Here is an 18,419-nt window from a genome sequence, read left to right on the forward strand (position 1 = left end):
CATTCATCTATTAATGAACACTTAGGTTGCTTCCATATCTTGGCTATTGCAAACTGTGTAGTAATAAACATAGGGGTGCATATATCTTTTTTTAATCAGGGATTTTGTTTTCCTCAGGTAAATTCCTAGAAGTGAAATTACTGGGTCAAATGGTATTTCTATTTTTGTTTTTTAGAGGAACCTCCATACTGTATTTGCACAATGGTTGCACCAATTTGAAGTCCCACTAACAGTGTAGGAGGGTTCCCCTTTCCCCACATCCTTGCCAGCACTTTTATTTCCTGTCTTTTGGATAGTGGCCATTGTAATTGCTGTGAGGTGATATCTCACTGTGGTTTTAATTTGTATTTCCCTAATGATTAGTGATGTGGAGCATCTTTTCATGTGCCTGTTGGCCATCTGTATTTCTTCTTTGGAGAAATATCTGTTCAGGTCCTCTGCCTATTTTTTCATTGGGTTATTTGTATTTTGGGTGTTGAGGCATATGAGTTCTTTATGTATTTTGGATGTTAACCCCTTATCAAATGAGTCATTTATGAATATATTCTCCCATACTGTAGGATGCGTTTTTGTTCTGCTGATGGTGTCCTTGGCTGTACAGAAGCTTTTCAGCTTGATGTAGTCCCACCTGTTCATTTTTTATTTTGTTTCCCTTGCCCAAGAAGATGTGTTCAGGAAAAAGTTGCTCATATTTACATTCAAGAGATTTTTGCCTATGTGTCCTTTTAAGAGTTTTATGGTTTCATGACTTCAGTTCAGGTCTTTTATCCATTTCAAGTTTACTTTTATGTATAGAGTTAGAGACAATCCAGTTTCATTTTCTTACCCTTAGCTGTCCAGTTTTGCCAACACCAGCTGTTGAAGAGGCTGTCATTTCCCCATTGTATATTCATGGCACCTTTAACATATGCTAATGGCCATATATGTGTGGATTTATATTGGGGCTCTGTATCCTGTTCCATTGATCTATGGATCTGTTCTTATGCCTGTACCAAATTGTTTTTTTTACTGTAGCATTGTAGTAGAACTTGAAGTTTTTCTCATGGGAGCATAATCCCCCCAGGTTTGTTCTTTCTTCTCAGGATTGCTTTGGCTACACCAGATCTTTTGTGGTCCCATATGAATTTTAGAACTATTTGTTCTAGTTTGTTGAAGAATCCTGTTGGTATTTTGATTGGGATTGCATTGAATCTGTACATTGCTTAAGGCAGGATGGCCATTTTGACAATATTAATTCTTCCTATCCATGACCATGGGATAGATTTCCATTTTTTGATTCTTCTTTAATTTCTCTCATGAGTAGTTTTCAGAGTAATGGTCTTTTACCTCCTTGGTTAGGTTTTTTCCTAGGTATATTATTATTTTTCATTCAATTATAAATGGAGTTGTTTTCCTGATTTCTCTTTCTGCTAGCTCATTGTTAGTATATAGAAATGCAACAGATTTCTATGTATTAATTTTGTATCCTGAAACTTTGCCAAATTCAATTATTACTTCTAGTAGTTTTTTTGTGGATTCTTTAGGCTTTTCTATGTATAATATCATGTTGTCTTCAAATAGAGTTTTAACTTCTTCCTAACCAATCTGATGCCTTTTACTTCTTTGTTTTGTCTGATTGCCATGGCCAAGACCTCCAGTACTAGGTTGTATAAAAGTAGTGACAGTGGGCATCCTTGTCTTATTCCTGATCTTAGAGGAAAAGCATTCAGCCTTTTGCTATCAAGTGTCATGTTTGCTGTGGGTTTGTCATATATGGCCTTTATTATGTTGCAGTACATACTCCCTATACCCATTTTGTTAGGAGTTTTTATCTTGAATGGATGTTGAACTTTCTTAAATGCTTTTTCACCATCTATGGAGATGATCATGTGGTTTTTTGTCCTTCTTTTTGTTCATGTGGTGTAGTTGGATTTTTTAATATTTTGCCATCCTTGCATCCCAAGAATAAATCCTACTTTATCATGATGGATAATCTTTCTGATGTATTTTTTAATTCAATTTACTAATATTTTGTTGAGTATTTTTGCATCTATGTTCATCAGGGATATTGGTCTGTCATTTTCCTTTGTTGTGGTGTCTTTGCCTGGTTTTGGTATTAGAGTGATGCTGGCCTCATAGAAAGAGTTTGGAAGTATTCCCTCCTACTTTTTGTAAAACTTTAAGGAGGATGGGTATTAGGTCTTCTCTAAATGTTTGATAAAATTCAGTGGTGAAGCCTACTGGTCCAGGCGTTTTGTTCTTTGGTAGTTTTTTGATTACCAATTCAATTTCATTGCTGGTAATTGTTCTGTTCAAATTTTCTGTTTCATCCTCGGTCAGTCTTAGAAGGTTGTATTTTTCTAGGAAGTTGTCCATTTCTTCTAAGTTGTCCAATTTATTGGCATATAATTTTTCACAGTATTCTTTAATGATTCTTTGTATTTCTGTAGTATCTGTTGTGATTATTCCTTCTTCATTTCTGATTCTGTTTATGTTTGTACACTTTCTTTTTTTCTTGATAATTCTGTCTAGTGGTTATATATTTTGTTTATTTTCTCAAAGAACCAGCTCCTGTTTTCATTGATTTTTTTATATTGTTTTATTCTTCTCTATTTTATTTATTTCTGCTGTAATCTTTATTATGTCCCTCCTTCTACTGACTTTGGTTTTCATTTGTCTTCTTTTTCTAGTTTCTCTAATTGTGATTTTAGGCTGTTTATTAGGGATTTTTCTTGTTTCTGGACATACGCCTGTATTGCTGTGTACTTTCCTCTTAGACTGCATTTGACACTTCCCACAGATTTTGGGCTGTTGTGTTTTTGTACTCATTTGTCTCCATGTATTGTTTGATTTCTGTTTTGATTTGTTCATTGAGCCAATTGATTATTTAGAAGCATGTTATTTAGCCTCCATGTGTTTGTAAGTCTTTCTGTTTTCTTTGTGTAATTTATTTCTAGTTTCATACCATTGTGGTCTGAGAAGCTGCTTGCTACAGTTTCAATCTTTTTAAATTTATCGAGGCTCTCTGGTGCCTGGTTGTATTTCATGGGGACCCCAACTGTTGGCGTGCCGTGGGCAGGGCTGCCTTTCTGTCTGGTGTCTGCAGTGGCCCAAGTCTGGGTGGGAAGTTTGCATGAGCTGCTGCCTTTGTGATCAGCTCAGGAGTCTCTGCAGAGCTCACAGTGGGCGGGGCCACCCCCTGCCTGGCCTGCAGCAATGGCAGGGCTGCAGGGTTGATGGGGTGGGTGGACTGATGTGCCCAGCTGGATGCAGAGGACACCTTGGACACCGCAGGCAGGAAGGAGCTCCTGGGGCCGACTCCTCCAGGCACCTCCCCAGTTAGGCAGGTGGTGAAGTCTGATGGTGCTGCTGGGCCAAGTGGGTTGGTTCCTGGCAGTGCCTCAGGGAGGATACAGGGAGGCCTCAGGGCTACGCAGCCAGCAAGGGGGATGGAGCGTCTGGAGCTCCAAAGAGTTCTCAATCTGCTGGGCCGAGGAAGGGCTGGGGAGGCATCCTCTACCTGCTCTTTCTCCTGTGGAGAGAGTTCCACCCAACTCTTGTCACCGCTGGAACCCCTCCCACTGCCGGCAAGTCTTTCAAACTGCTGCCTCCGTTTTGGGTCTCAGGTCTGGCAGTGTTGCCTGCCATCCACAATGGCTGGAGCTCCAGCCTCCCAGGGGGATCCCCCTGCCCCTGGTGTCCAGCCCGACTTTCCCCAGAACCCCATGTAATCACGCTTCTGGGGCAGATCTCCAGGGCCAGGTGTGCAGCGCTCCTGGGCACCTGCCTCCCCCCCAGTCCATTCCTCCTTCTCCCGCCTGGGGGCTTGTGTGGGGGAGGCCTTGGGTCCCACTCCATCTCGGCTTTTCCGCCGCACCCTTTCTGTGTGGTCCTCTCTTATTCCTCAGGTGTAGGGGGTCTGTTCTGCTGTCTTCAAGTCATTTTCAGGTCTAGTTGCATTTGCTGTATTTCCCTCTTTTATGTGTTTTTGGGAGGAGGTTTCCATCTTCCTTCCTCTTCTGCCATCTTCTCCAGCCCCTACAGGCTCCACATTCCTGGTTCAGGGCTCCCACCACCACAACCTCTCTCAGAGTAAATCATAGTTTTAAATTTCCCAAACAACTACTTATAAGTTCATATTAACTCAAAAGCTACAAAGTTATCAAGTATGAGAATTGTGGCATTGTAGCTTAATGGGAACAAGTAAACCATATTTTTGGAATTGAGTTGCATAGTCAATTCATGATACATAGGTTTTCAAGGCTATGTGTCTCAAAATTTTCAGCACAGAATGGGAAGTTTCTCATGAAAAATAAAATCCATTTGTAAGTAGTAAATCACTGTGCTAAGAACTGCAATGCCAATTTTACTGCAAATTTCAAAATATTTATGCTTTGCCTCTAACACTAAAAGAACATTTAAAATGTAATGCATATTTGCAAGACAGTAAAATATTAAAACCTTCTTTATTCCAGTATAAGTGAAATTGGATGAGACAATGGAAGGCAGAACAGTTGATGCTCCTCTTCTTCCTCCCTCAGCCCCATCAGCAAGGCCCCCTAGGGAGCTGAGCACACTCCACATATCCCCACCCTTGAGTCTTCCACTATATCTCAACCAGGAGACTGTGAGTTGAAAAAAAAAAAGATTAAATAGAATCCAGAGTCTTGTAACATGATATCCAAAATGTCCAGCATATAATCAAAAATCACTCATCATACCAAGAAGCAGGAGAATAGCAACTTAAATGAGAAAAATGATTAACAAGTGCTAACATCAAGATGAATTGCATGTTGAAATTATCTGACAAAGATTTGTAGATAGCCATATCATAAAAATGCTTCAACTAGTAATAAAGAATTCTCAGAAAATAAATGAAAAACAGAAAATGTCATCAAAGAAATTGAAGTTATTAAAAAGATCCAAATGGAAATTATAGAACTGAAAAAGAAATACAACAACCAAATTTCAAAATTCATGGAATGGGCTCAGTAGTAGAGATGAGAGTGAATAGAAACAGTGAACTTGAAGACAAATTACCTAACCTTAATAGAGAGAAAATACACTAAAAAAAAAAAATGAACAGAGAATCAAGGAACTGTGGGAGAATTGTAGAAAAGCCAAGGCTCATATCATCAGAGTCCCAGAAGTAAAGGAAAGAGAGTAAAACTAAAAAAAAAAAAAAAAATCATTAGAAGAAAGAGGAATTGAAAAATTCACAAATTTGTCAAAAGACATAAACCCATAGATTTAAGAAGCCAAGAAAATTCCCAATAAAATAAATCCAAGGAAACCCATGCTAAGACACATAATTATTAATTTTCTGAAAACTAAAGACAAAGTAAAGTTCTGAAAGCTGTGAGAGAGACATGTTCTTTACACGAAAATAATGAAAGCTTCTCATCTGAAACCATAGAAGGAAGGGGCACATTTTTTAAGTACTTAAAGAAAATAACTGTCAACTGAAAATTCTGTATCTAGCAATCAATCCCATTTACAATAGCATCAAAACAACAAAATCATTAGGAATACATTTAATCAGGAACGTGAAAGACCTGTGTACTGAAAACTGTAAGACATTGGTGAAAAAAAAATGAGGAAGACACAAATAAAGCAGATGTTTCCCATGTTCTTGGATTGGGAGAATTAATACTGTTAAAATCTATATAACTACCCAAAGCCATCTACAGATTCAGAGCAATCCTTAGCAAAAGCCCAATGCCATTTTTCACTGGAATAGCAAAAACCCTAAGATTTGTCTGGAGCCACAAAAGATGCTGAATATCCAAAGCAATCTTGAGAACAAAGAACCAATCTGGAGGCATAGTGTATTAGCACATGGTCTCAGCATCTAGGCCTTGTAGCCATAGTCTACATAAATAAACATGATCAGATGTGCCTTATAAAATTTTGATTTGCCTTATTTTTTACATGAAATCATTATCCCAAAACATATATTAGACCCTATAGTTAACTATACTTGGGAAGGCTCTTACCCTATTATCAGTATAATGGCACATCTGGATACAGATGCAATTGTAGTTTTAAAGGAAATAGCAATCATTAGAGAATTAGTATCATAAAACACAGTAAGTATATAAAAAATGCCTTAGTTTTCAAGTGATTAACAAGCCATATGCATCTTGCCCAATATAATTTTACTAGCTGAAATATGTTCACTTTGTGGGAATAATGGATGAGCATATGTGTTATGTGGCTTAAGTCAGTTACAGAATGTGATGTAATGAACACCTTGCATATAGACCACATACATGTTCCTTCTGACTATTTACATTATTAACATGGTAAAACTATTTATATCATGAATTATAACTTTGTAAACATCTCATGGAATGTGAACTACTGTACTAAACTCATATAATCTCCAAGTCTTCACAACTCCAACCTGACTGTTACTAAACCTATTCCATTCGGTTGTGCCTTTCCAAACCTTGATATTACTTGATGGTTGCCTTAAAAGATTCAGGAGCTACTGAGATATGAAATAAGCAGTTAATTTATTCCAGTGCACTGACAGTTTCCATAAACCATTTCTTTACTATTTGAATTATGCCCAAGTTTAGTTTACTCCAACATTAAATCATAATTAAATGGACATTAAGTAAAATCAGCCATTTCTCAAATGACAACTTTAAAATCTTGGATGAGGACACTTCAGCTCGTGTAGATGACTCTTCATTCAAGAGAGGATAAAAAGATTGGAATTATGCCTTTAAAAAGCTCAGTTTAGGGGCAACACTAACTCTCCACTGGAAGCACCATTAACGCGTGTTAAACTATGTGTACTAAATAATGGTCAGTCCTGGGATTTTAAACACTGTGACTTTCCAGAAATTGAATTAGTTTAACGAGGAAAACTACCTTTAATAAAGACATAAACGACTATTGAGGCTTACGGAGTATTCCACAGCTCAACACGTTTTGGGGTTGGAAATGTGTTACCATCATATGTTACAAGCCAAAACCCAGGCAGAGGTTAAGCCACTGGGCCCAGACCACAGCAGGAGTCTGTCATGGTCACGGGCAGCGTGGCCTTTCTACTACTGAAATCCATTCCCAAGATTAATCTTCTCGGAGGAATAGATTTAATGCAGAAAGCTTGTAAATATTCATGGAGTAATAGCAAACTAAATATTATGGAAATTCTAGATAACCATTAAGTGCTCAAAATTTCCACCTACACAAATGGAATCAAGACCCAAAAAAGGCTGCCTGTCCCCAGAATGGGAGACTGTGCAATTAAAAACTGAAGGAATAAAGTGGCTCCTGAGTCACCTTGTCATGATAGGGCATTAAAGGAACTTGTGTGGGAAGAGCTAATCAAAGGCTGGTAAAACTGTCCCAAGAAATGCTATTTATTAAAGTTCTTATTTACTTACTAGATTAACCACAGGAAAAATGAATTGGCCATTAGCTTCTAAGTAAAATCTATGGAAGAAAAATATCCTATTAAATATTTAACAGGGACATGGTACACATTTTGTTTAATTTAAATGATCTAATTATAGCAAGCTAATCCACTTAGCTCATCGTAACCCTTCAGGCTGTTTGCCTGAATTCAGCTGGCTCATCCTGACTTTGGTTCCTGTTTTATTTTTCTCAAGCAATTGTTTTACCATGAAATGTCTCTTCTCAAGCAATTTTCCAAAAATATTAACAATACAGAACCGTGACTCCATAAGAACAAATAAAGATAAAACACCATCCTAGTATGCTATAAAACACAGAGGTCAGTAGAGCAAATTAAAAGGAACAGTTATAGATAACCACGCCTCTGCAGCAACAAGATTGAATCAAATAAGCAGTTGGAAAAAATGGTCGTTGTGGGGGTAGAGGGGAGGTATTGCAATCCAGAGGATTTATTTTGGAGTACCTGAATTTGACTATGGAACTCTGATTTTTCTACATTTAGAGTTTATATAAATGATGTAGAATTTCATAAGAAATGAAATGTTCCACAAAGAACAAAATATTTACCTAGAATATATAGCATGCTCATGGAAGACATGGAATATTGCTTGAGATTAACAGATGAATGAACCGTAAATCCGTGACAGAATGAGTCAACGTTTCTGATGAGGATTCTGTAAGCCCAAGACTACAAACCACTCCATGCACATGCTCAAACTATACGCATTGTTTATGAAACTATTTGTGCCTCTGGTTGGTACATCACGTAATTTTTAATGTGTGAAATACAGACACATAGAGGGCATTGTGCACTAAGACGGAATGCTCAGAAGTCTCAAAATGTCTCAGAAATGAACTCAGCGATCTATATACTGGCACATTTTGTCCATACTTTCAACATCAACAACAAAAAATGATATTCTGAACAGAAAAGCACCCACCTTAAGAGGCGGCTTTAATTAAACGCTAAAGCACTACGGATTGCCTTAGGACAGCAGCAGGTCCCCAGGAAAATTCTATTGTTAAAGGAGAAACAGGTTTAAGGACTTTGAACCCCAAACACAGATCCAAATCTTTCAAGATCTCATCTACGTTATTCTGCTTGGAGAGCAAAATCCTACCAACCTGCGATCTTAACATTATGTGGTACAAAACTCAAAAGGAAATATAAAGAAGAGAGGAGCACAATCAAGGTTTTATTAAGTAAAAGAAACATACAAAGCTATAATTAAGATGAAGTAAGTAAATCAAAAAGATCACAATTATAAAACTTGCTCATTACTAATTGGCACTGGTCCAATTCTGGGCGATAAGTAATTGCACCTTCATTTTCTAGAAGATTAATTTGTCTTGTTCTACCTGCAGTGCCGTCAGTCCCGAAAATATCCCTATGGGAAGTAGTTTGGGAGCAGGGGGATGACTTATCCTCCCCAAGAAAGTGGGAGATTAGGGTAGATCCTCCCTGATGAATGCATTTCAAAGACATGCTTCCCAGGTCCCTGTGAAAGACTGCTGGGTCATAAAGCTGACAAGAGGCTTATTTAGTTTTTGAAAAGGTTTGCATACATCTCAAAGAGACAGAGAAAGGATTTATGAATTTCTAAAGTAAATGCAGTAAAAAAAGGGAATGGAGGGAAGTTGCTTCCTTTATTTTCAACAGGGAGAACTACCCTCTTATTTTTCATTTGCTTTGGCCCTTGGTAGTGTGTCGGTCATGCAGCCCTCGGCTCAGAGCTCTACGCACGCAAATCTAATTAAATCGACTGGAGTATGAATTTTTTCCCCATCATGTGTTCCTTATAAATGTGTCTATTTCACACAGAGAATACAGAGATTTTGAACATATGATACCCTGATAACCATATGAGTTTAATGATAGAATTTATTTTCATTTTCTTTCTTTTTTTGTTGTTTAAATTGATCTTGTGAGATGAGAACTGGCATAAATGATCGTCTGAGGAGTGTGCTGAGAATGAGGGTTCTGGGAAAGATAAGAAAGGTGAAATTTTTTCTAAATGATTATAATGTCATTTTCAAACTGCATTTTGGGTTAATTCAATATCTTATTTCCCATATCTCAAATTTATGAGTAATTTGAAAAATAATTCTATTAACCTGAAACCTTGTTTAGAAGAGGTAATCCTAAAAGGGCTACTGCAACGCTTCTAGGTGTTAATTCACAATAATGCATATGTAATTATTAGGATTTTCAGTACCCAGACAGCGCAGCCAACCAGCCAGGTTCATTACTTCGTGAAAACACTTGGAAAGAGTCATTTATGTGCTTTATGAGGAGGAATGACTCAGATACAACCTTTGGGATTAGAATTATTCCATCGAAAATCCACCTTCGCCTACCCCTGGGTTGTTTCAACCAACGCTGCTCCGCAGAGGCTTTGGCATAACGAGCAGACATTATGCAGCAATAAAGATAGACATTTCCAGAGACTGCAGTTTTGATGCAGAAATGCCCAGTTCATTCCTTCCGGCCTGTCAAAGCAACAGTGTTTCTTAACTTTGCAGTTACTGCACAGTTAAAATTCTCCTGGATGTAAAGTTATTTTCCTCAGATAGTGAAATTATTCCCAGAGCAGGCCACACAATCTTTGAACACTCTGCTGCCCAGTCAGCCTCACATTCCATTTTCCGTCTTCCTCTGACCCAGAAAGAGAGTCCCTGTCCGTACTCCACATTGCCAACACTCTGGGAACCTCAGAGAAGCAGCTGTGGGCCTGCTCTCCAAGAGTTTCGATTCCAGGACCGGCCTCACAGAGAACTAGATAAATGCGGTATGATCTTCAAGGCAAAGCAGGGCGAGGTAAGAGCCCAGTTAAGATTCCCGCAAGCGTCAGGGCCAGGCAGTGGGGAGACTGGGTGACCCGATGGAGGTTCAGCACCGGGAGACAAGCTCAGGGCTGTGCGGTAAAATTACTTTATCAGCAAGTCACCTACGTCCAAAAGGCACGCAATGCTGGGTGTTCCCACCACCACGCCTGTGCCACGCCCAGTCTCAATCCTGGAATTCTTTTGTCGGATTCCTGGCCAGCCGCTGCCTCCCCGTGTGCTCTTCCCCAATCCGTCCTGCACACAGCAAGCAGAGTCACCCTTCAGTAAGGGCATCTCTCTGCATTTCTCCATCTGCAGCAATCACTTCCCACGGCTCTCAAGGCCCAAGCCCCGCCCTGCCCCTGGGCCCCTGCATCGCCCTGTCCTGTCCCGCTCTCTCCACTGTGGCTCTTCTGTTCCTCACACGTGCCAAACGTATCCTTCTCTGGGCATTTGGGGGAGCTGCGCCCTCTTCCGGGGCGCCCTTCCTGCACAGCCAGATCTCTGCCTAAGGGTCATGTCCCACCGGAGGCCTTCTCTACTCACCCACCTACGGTCAGGCAAAGTCACCCTCTACCACCTATTTCACCTTTCTGCGTGGCTATTACAGTTCTGTTTTTCCATTTGTTGGTTAAATGATAAGACCTCCGACTAAAATGCAACTCCGGAAAAGCAAGGTCAGTGTCTGTTTTTTTCTCCAGTTTCACCCATCGAAAAGTGCTCAGTACATAGTATATGCTCAGTGAATATTTGCTGAATAAGTGAGTATATGGATAGGACTATTGGAAGAATTTTTAAAGGAGCAGCTCCAAGCAGGGAAGTAATTGTGTAATTACCGATGCAGTCCTGGGAGCAGTAATGAAAATATAAAGAAGAACTGGTAGGCATGGAGAGCAAAGGATGGCTTATTTTGTAAGAGCAGCAATACAGGGACAATATGTTTATATGGGGTTCAAAACTTTGCTTTATTTAGCAAATTAATCCGAGTGGGATAGAAGTGACATTGTGCTGAAGAACCTGGGGAAATGATGAAGCAGTGTTTGTACTCAGTAAATAATTAGCTGATCATTAGGGGTCTCAGACTGTTTCCAACAGACTGAGGAATAATCAGGACAGATACATAATCAATACACGTCAATATGACCTGGCCTGGGGTCCTTACCTTTGTATTTTATAAATCACCCGTGGCCACAAGCATGATTTTTACCAGGGCAGAAATGTTCAGGAAAAAAATAAAACAGCAGCAGCAGGTAAGGAGAACCCCTCGTGAGGAAGTGACGCACGTGCAGATTTCCCGGGAGGCCCTGCGCAGGAGGCAGGGGGCCCCTAGGTGTGTCGGACGTGCTGCGCAAGGCGGCGCCTGTCTTGACTTCGTTACAACTCCGTTTACAAGCCTTCATTTCTACTGATGAACAGTTTATCCTGCCGATTCAAAATAAGTCAGTTACTTCTGGTTTTTAAAAATGGTCCATTTAGGGCTTAAACACTTAAAGGTTTCCTGCCTCCCCGGGGGAGACGCGTTCTCACTCGCCGGCACCGGGTGGAGGGCCTCCGGTCCTCCTGCTCCTTCCGCCGGGGACTGGGGACGAGCTGCACAGCGGCCCCCACCCGCCCTGGTCTCCTGCACTACGTCGGTGGGTGACCCGTGGCCTTGAGATCCACTCAGGCAGGGTTTTCCCAAAATCTGGGCTTCTTCAGGGTTACTTGTGGTGTCTTATGCCAGCTTGCCCAGGAGCAGCCTCTGAGATTGACGTGCGCCCTGTCCCCAGGTCGCGGAGAGCCCGTGCGGGCAGGAACCCGGAGCCGGGCTCGCCCTTTAACCTACCGCAGGGTGATGTGCCTGCGGCGGCCACTGTAGAACGACTCGCGGGGTCCACGTCTGTTCTCTCCCATGCTTTTCACCGTCTATAGGTGCCTCTACTACCAGCTCAACCTGCAGTTTAAAAAGAAAAATTCCCCACCTTAGAGTTGAGAGAGCCTGTCCTTCCTATGGTCAGAGCACCGACGCGTGTGTGGTGACAGCAGCAGAAGAGTCGCCTCTCCTCCCAGTGGCAATGACTACAACCCCAAAACAGCTTCTTTTCTTTAACTCTTGTTCCTGAGCTTAGACATCTCTGCGGGAGCAAATAGATTACAAAGTGTTTTTTCAATAGCAATTTTAATTAATAGTACAATCAATTTTTGTAGGCTGCTGTAGAACAGGGAGAGCATGAAAAATTAAATCCATAACTTACCTGAAGCCCTACTTTTTCTTTCTGGATGAACTTTATCTATCTTGAATAACATAATTCTTTTATTTATTATTTTTTTAACAGAGGTACATACAGTAAATGCACAAATCTTAAGGCTCGATGAATTTTGACATAACTAACGCTCTACTTTTGACAATCCTTTCAATCTTTCTGTTGATTTAAAGTACACCCAAGTTTAAATTGATGGGTTATATGCCTTTTTAAAAAAAAGCCTGCATAGTCCTAGGCTCTATAAGTGATTCCTAAAGGCAGTCAGACTTATTGAATTTTCCAGACCAGTTTCAATATCAAATATCCTGCCCCAGGGTGCTCATAGAGGCTTCTAAGACTATATTGCTTTTTTTAAAAAATAATGAAATTAAGGTCACCAAAGGGATCCTGGAGATTTATTGGTTTCTAGACTACAGGATCATAAAATCTTGGGAGAAATGATGATAAATAGGAAAACAGGACAATTTTATGTTTTATTTATTTTTCTTCTTAATACTTGGGGAAATGTTTCAGAACTGTCTAAAAATAACCAAAATAAAGAAGTTGAAGGAAAAGTTCCTGTATAAACAATTTTGCCTTTAATGAGATGGGTGGGCCTGACTTTAATACATTCTTAAACATCTCTTGTTTCTAAGGAAAGGAAAACAGTGTGTTGTATGTTGGAAACTCATTCTTTTCTAACCTTTTAGTAGCTCTGTTCTCATACATCATGCCAACTTTTGCTCATTTTTTTCAAATCCAGAGATTGGTATAGATGATAGTGATAGGGCCATGTGCCATTTCTGCAGCATCTAGAACATCCTCCCTCTCCTTTTTTAAATGCAAGGACTCCATTTGTCCTCAGGACATCCTTTTGATTCTTCAGTCTCAAATTTTCAGGTCAGGTATTTATCCATGAAATACAGTTTTTATTTGAGAACTCATTATAACTTCTAATAGGTAAAATTTCAAAGTAATTACCTAAACAACTTCTGAAGACTTTCAAAAGAGACTTAAATATCCATACATAGAGAAATAAATGCAATTACTGTTCAAGAGGGTGATACAATAGGAGGTCAAGTAATCAAGGTGCATTCATTCTGGTATGCTACTGGAGTTTCAGAAATGTTATCGCATTGTCTTAGAAGTGAGTGTGAGTCTAGCCAAATAAAACAACACAGTTTCCATTCTCTAACTGGTTTCCTAGCTGCACACTGAGGGTGCTGTTGGGGAAGGGCCATCAAAGCATTTACAGAGTGTGCAGGAGAACCTGTAATATCGAGGTATCAGGGCCTCTCACAACTTCATCTTCATGTTTTCAATAGTGCCTCTGAGCGCGCGCGCACACACACACACACACACACACACATTTTCCAACTCCTCCAAAAATACACATATAAAATAAAAAGTAATGGTCAGTTTCCTTGTAGCAGTGTTAATAATGTGGATAATACAGGTTCCAGCAAAATCAAGAAAGCAACAGAGCTCAGAATAAAGTCCCACCTAACTACCTTCCCTAACTAGTAATTGACCAACCCTCTTGCCTGTCAATGTGAAACATTTATTATTAAATAATGTTTGTGCCATCTCACAAGAAAAGGAATAATGAATGTTTTCTTTTTCTTTCTTGATTTTTGGTAGTCCACAGTTACCTAGGAATTGCATGATGTCTTCCATTTGTAAAGATATTTTGGGTCTCTCTCTTGATCTGTATTTCATTTAATTGGAATAGTGTAGTCATATTTGAAGTAATATTTAAAGAGGTACTGGCTAAAATAGACTAAAGGAACTTGATTTGGCTTCCTTGCCAATCTTCATCATCAGGTATTTTTTCCCTCTGTTCAAGTAAATTTTATACTGTATTTGGCTCAGTTCTTGAAGCCTTATCAAACTAAGTAATACAGTAAATTACTTTAGAAAATGTCACATCTAGAAAATACAAGCTTAATTGTACTAGTCCTAAATAGTGATGTTCTCACAAGAACATTAAGGGTAAGACTTCTCCTTGAACCAAACTTTTCAGTGAGATTAGCTGATAATTACAATGTGAACTCACAAAGACTTAAATTATAACCCTTTGAAGGAATATTTCACTTTTAAGGTGACTTAATAGTAATGTTTTATATGTGAATGGAGTATTATAAATCTAAAGTGATGTCAGAAACACCATCTCATTCAAACCGAACAACAACGGGGCAGGCTTTAGTATTCTTAGTTTTGGATGAAGTGCCCCAAATGAGAAGAAGTTAATGTCAGTGCCGCAGCTCCGACCTGGATACAGATCTTTTAATATGCAGTCTACTGTGGGTCCCAGGGTCCTGCTGCATTCTTGGGTTACATTGTATCTTATATTTTTGAAATAAACATAATGAGTAGAAAATAAATTGGTTTATTTTCTTTTTATACAGAGTCCTCTCTGAACCATTGTTCATGGAAATAACTCTGAATACCAATGAATTTTGAATTATTGCTTATGTCCATTTAGTATCAAATAAACAGATTGTATTTTGTGAACACTATACTACCCAAAATCCAGGGCTTTGATGTTGTTAAAACTATTTTTTTAGAGCAATTTTAGGTTCACAGCAGACCTGAGGGGAAGAGAATTGCCATGTATCTCCTGCCCCTATCCGTGCAGAGCTCCCACTGCCCCAGCGTCTCCCAGCGGAGTGGGACGTTTGTCACAGTGGATGGACCTGCACCGACACAGCCTTATCCCCAAAGTGCACAGCTTACATGTGAGTTTACTCTGAACGTCCTGTGCTTCCGGACAAGCATGCGATGTATCCGCATGAGTGTCGTGCACAGCCCTCTGCTTTCAAAGCCTCTGGGGTCAGCCTCTTGGTACCTCCCTCCGCTCCGACCCCCTGGCTCTGGCAGCCACAGATCTTGCTATCGCTCTAGTTTGCCACGTCGTTGGAATCGCACAGCACACAACCATTCCCAGGTGACTTCTCTCACTTAGTAAACGCGTTTACGTTTCCTCCATGTCTTCTCATGGCTGGGTAGCTCATTTCTTTTTACCCCGAGTCATGTCCCACTGTCTGGATGCACCAGTTTATCCATTCTCCTGCTGAAGGGCACCTTGGTTGATTCCACGGTTTGACAACTACAAAGAAAGCTGCTAAATATACCTGTGCAGGTTTTTGTGAGAACATGTTTTCAACTCCTTTGGGTGAATATCTAGGTATGAGATTGCTGGGTTGTATGGTAGAGTATGTGGAATTTGTAGGAATCTGCCGGGCTGTGTTCTGAAACAGCTGCACCGTGTTGCGCCCCCACCAGACATGAATGAGGGTTCCTGTTGCCCCACATCCTTGTCAGCATCTGGCGTCAGTGTTCTGGGCTTAGGTCATCATTACAAGTGTGCAACGCCCCCTGTCTGCCTTAATTTCGTTGCTCCGATGACGTGATGGGGAGCATCTGTCATACACTTAGTTGTCCTCCGTGTATCTTCTTTGCTGAGATGTCTGTGGGGGGTCTTCCACCCAGATTGTTTTTTGATGTGGTTCCTTGCTTATTCCCTCTCTTTTTGCTCTCTTGATTATATATTTTGAGTCAAAGTCTTTTCAACTGGGTTTAAAATATTTTAATATATGTAAAGAGTTATTGCCAGAGGAAGCATTTCTTGTTTTCTTCTCTGAGGAATGTAGAAGCATAATCAGAGTTTTTTATTGATTTCCAAATTAAACTTTCTCCTTAGAAGAAGTATTCTGGTGAATGAATGTTCAATAATTCTAGTCAGGAAATTCAACTAAGATAGGCTCACATTTGATCATGTTATAGACCCAGTTACTATCTCTTTCATTGTGAAATACTCAAACTTACTATTGAATAGAAATATTTTATGGATGTACGATTTACCTATATTTACAAAATCACAAACATACACACACCAAAGTAACAAAATACTCTTTTCAAAAATGTCACTTTGAGTAAGGATTGCATCAAGAACTTTTTATCTGAAAGAGGATTTTTTCCCCAAGCCAGGTTAAAAAATGTAAAGTTGTGTGAGTTTAGAGAAAAAAAACTGGAAAGATTATTTCCTTTGTTTGCAAGAATGTAATTTTTCTCAAAGTCCATATTATTATAAAATAGATGTTTGCTAAGATACTGAAGCATACATACATTTAACATCTGGAATAAGACTATATGATCATGGCATAGACTAGAGCATAAATAGGTTTTATTTTATGAATTTTTATTATTTTTTAATCATTCACTATTTAAAATGGGAACACTGCACTTTGAGAGAGGTTCTGGTTTGTTCTCTAGCAGCACTGTTGTGCTCTTCAAAGACAATCTGTAAATAGTCTTTGAGCAGTTGAGTGATAGATAAATTCTTGTAATTAACAGTTGGTATGAAACATTTTACCATAAACACCTTTGGCATCCCTAACACACTGCAAACAGCTGCTACAATTTGCTATAATTTGTAGTACCTCATCATAGAAAAAAAAATCCATACCTCCATTCTCTAAGTGTAAGCAGCATATTCTTCTTGCTTGCCTGTTGTGGCCTGCCCGTCACAACTCGTGAGTGACAAAATCACATATCCTTTGGAGCAGCCAGTTCTCAGAAATATTCGTTTTCTTTAATATTCTGATTTCATTCCAGGAATGGGCCAGACAAGAACTAAGACATTTCATGTCACGTTAGGATAATATCATGTAATTCTAGGGTAATAAAGAATTCATAAGTGATCCGTTAGTGAAAAGTTCATTTACATTCTCTCCAGAGAGTTTTATCTCTTCAGATGTGACCTTGTATAATTAAATATATTTCAAATATCAAGAGAAATGGCAGCTAAGCAGACAATGGAATTCTTCATTTTATGCTGGGATGAAATAAAGTGAAATTAAATTATATGAAGCAGTCGCTGTAATAGAAGATAAAAGTTTCCACTGAAGTTCTTTGTATGTGATCTTGCTCATTGGCATTTTATAGGAGGACAATTGTGTCATATGCTATGTAACTTGAACTTGATTTTACAACTGACACTTCATTTCATTGATACCTCCCCGAAAGGTCTCAAAATAAGTGTCCCAGAGACTCATCTGTAAATGTTACTTTAATTCAAATAGTTCATATATGCAGTTGGACCCATTCAGATAATTCATATATGCAGTTGGATCTAACATAGGAAATGTTTCCTCTTAAAATAAAACAGACATTTTGGAGAAAATTTTCAATTCCCTATACCACAGTTGAAATTCTAATTAAATGTATCAAGAAAGATGATTAAAACTATATTGATTATATTTCAAAAAAAAAAAAAGATCTTAAAGAAACACTAAGGGAATTACATCTGGATTAATTTTCACAATAAAAATGATTATTAAAAGATACAAATGTAATTTTAGTCAGAATACTTTGAAACCTGTATCCTCTTAATTTATTTATATCTTTAGAGATTCATCTTTTTCCTCCATTCTCCAGTTATCAGAGATATAAAGTACGTTTTACTATCAACTTCATTATGAGAATGAGAGTTTTAATTCAATGTTGATTCATTATCAAATCATTGTCATTTACAAGGTATTTTTAATGCATCATATTATTTAACCTTTCTTATTATGACATACAATACATGTACAGAACAACATTGAAGTTTTGTTCTGTGTTCAGTTAAATTATTCACCAACCCTTCTCACCCCACTTCGAGTAACTACTACCTTGATGTTTATGATAATAAATTCGTTTCAATTGGTAATTATATCACTTAAGCATACATTGTCTCTGAATTTATATTTCCTTCAACATTAGGTTTATGAGATCTCTGACGTACTTTATTTCATTGTTGTATGGTGTTCTGTTCTGAATATATCCCACTGTGTCCATGCCGTGTGCAGTTTACAGCGCCTCAGACCCAGCAGGGGCGGCACACCCCCTACCCGGGCTCTGTCTCCTAGCTGGCCCTGCTCGGGCTTTGCCCCGCTACCCGGGGCCTGGAGGACCACT

General features: G+C 39.1%; 1 protein-coding gene across 4 annotated transcripts in view; it reads left to right on the forward strand.

Moving 5' to 3' along the window:
- Positions 1–18,419, forward strand: part of GALNTL6 (polypeptide N-acetylgalactosaminyltransferase like 6) — a 967,667-nt gene that overhangs the window by 587,023 nt on the left and 362,225 nt on the right. The window lies entirely within an intron of this gene.

The sequence above is a fragment of the Manis pentadactyla genome, chromosome 1 (genome assembly GCF_030020395.1).
Source record: "Manis pentadactyla isolate mManPen7 chromosome 1, mManPen7.hap1, whole genome shotgun sequence".
NCBI classification, from domain to species: Eukaryota; Metazoa; Chordata; class Mammalia; order Pholidota; family Manidae; genus Manis; species Manis pentadactyla.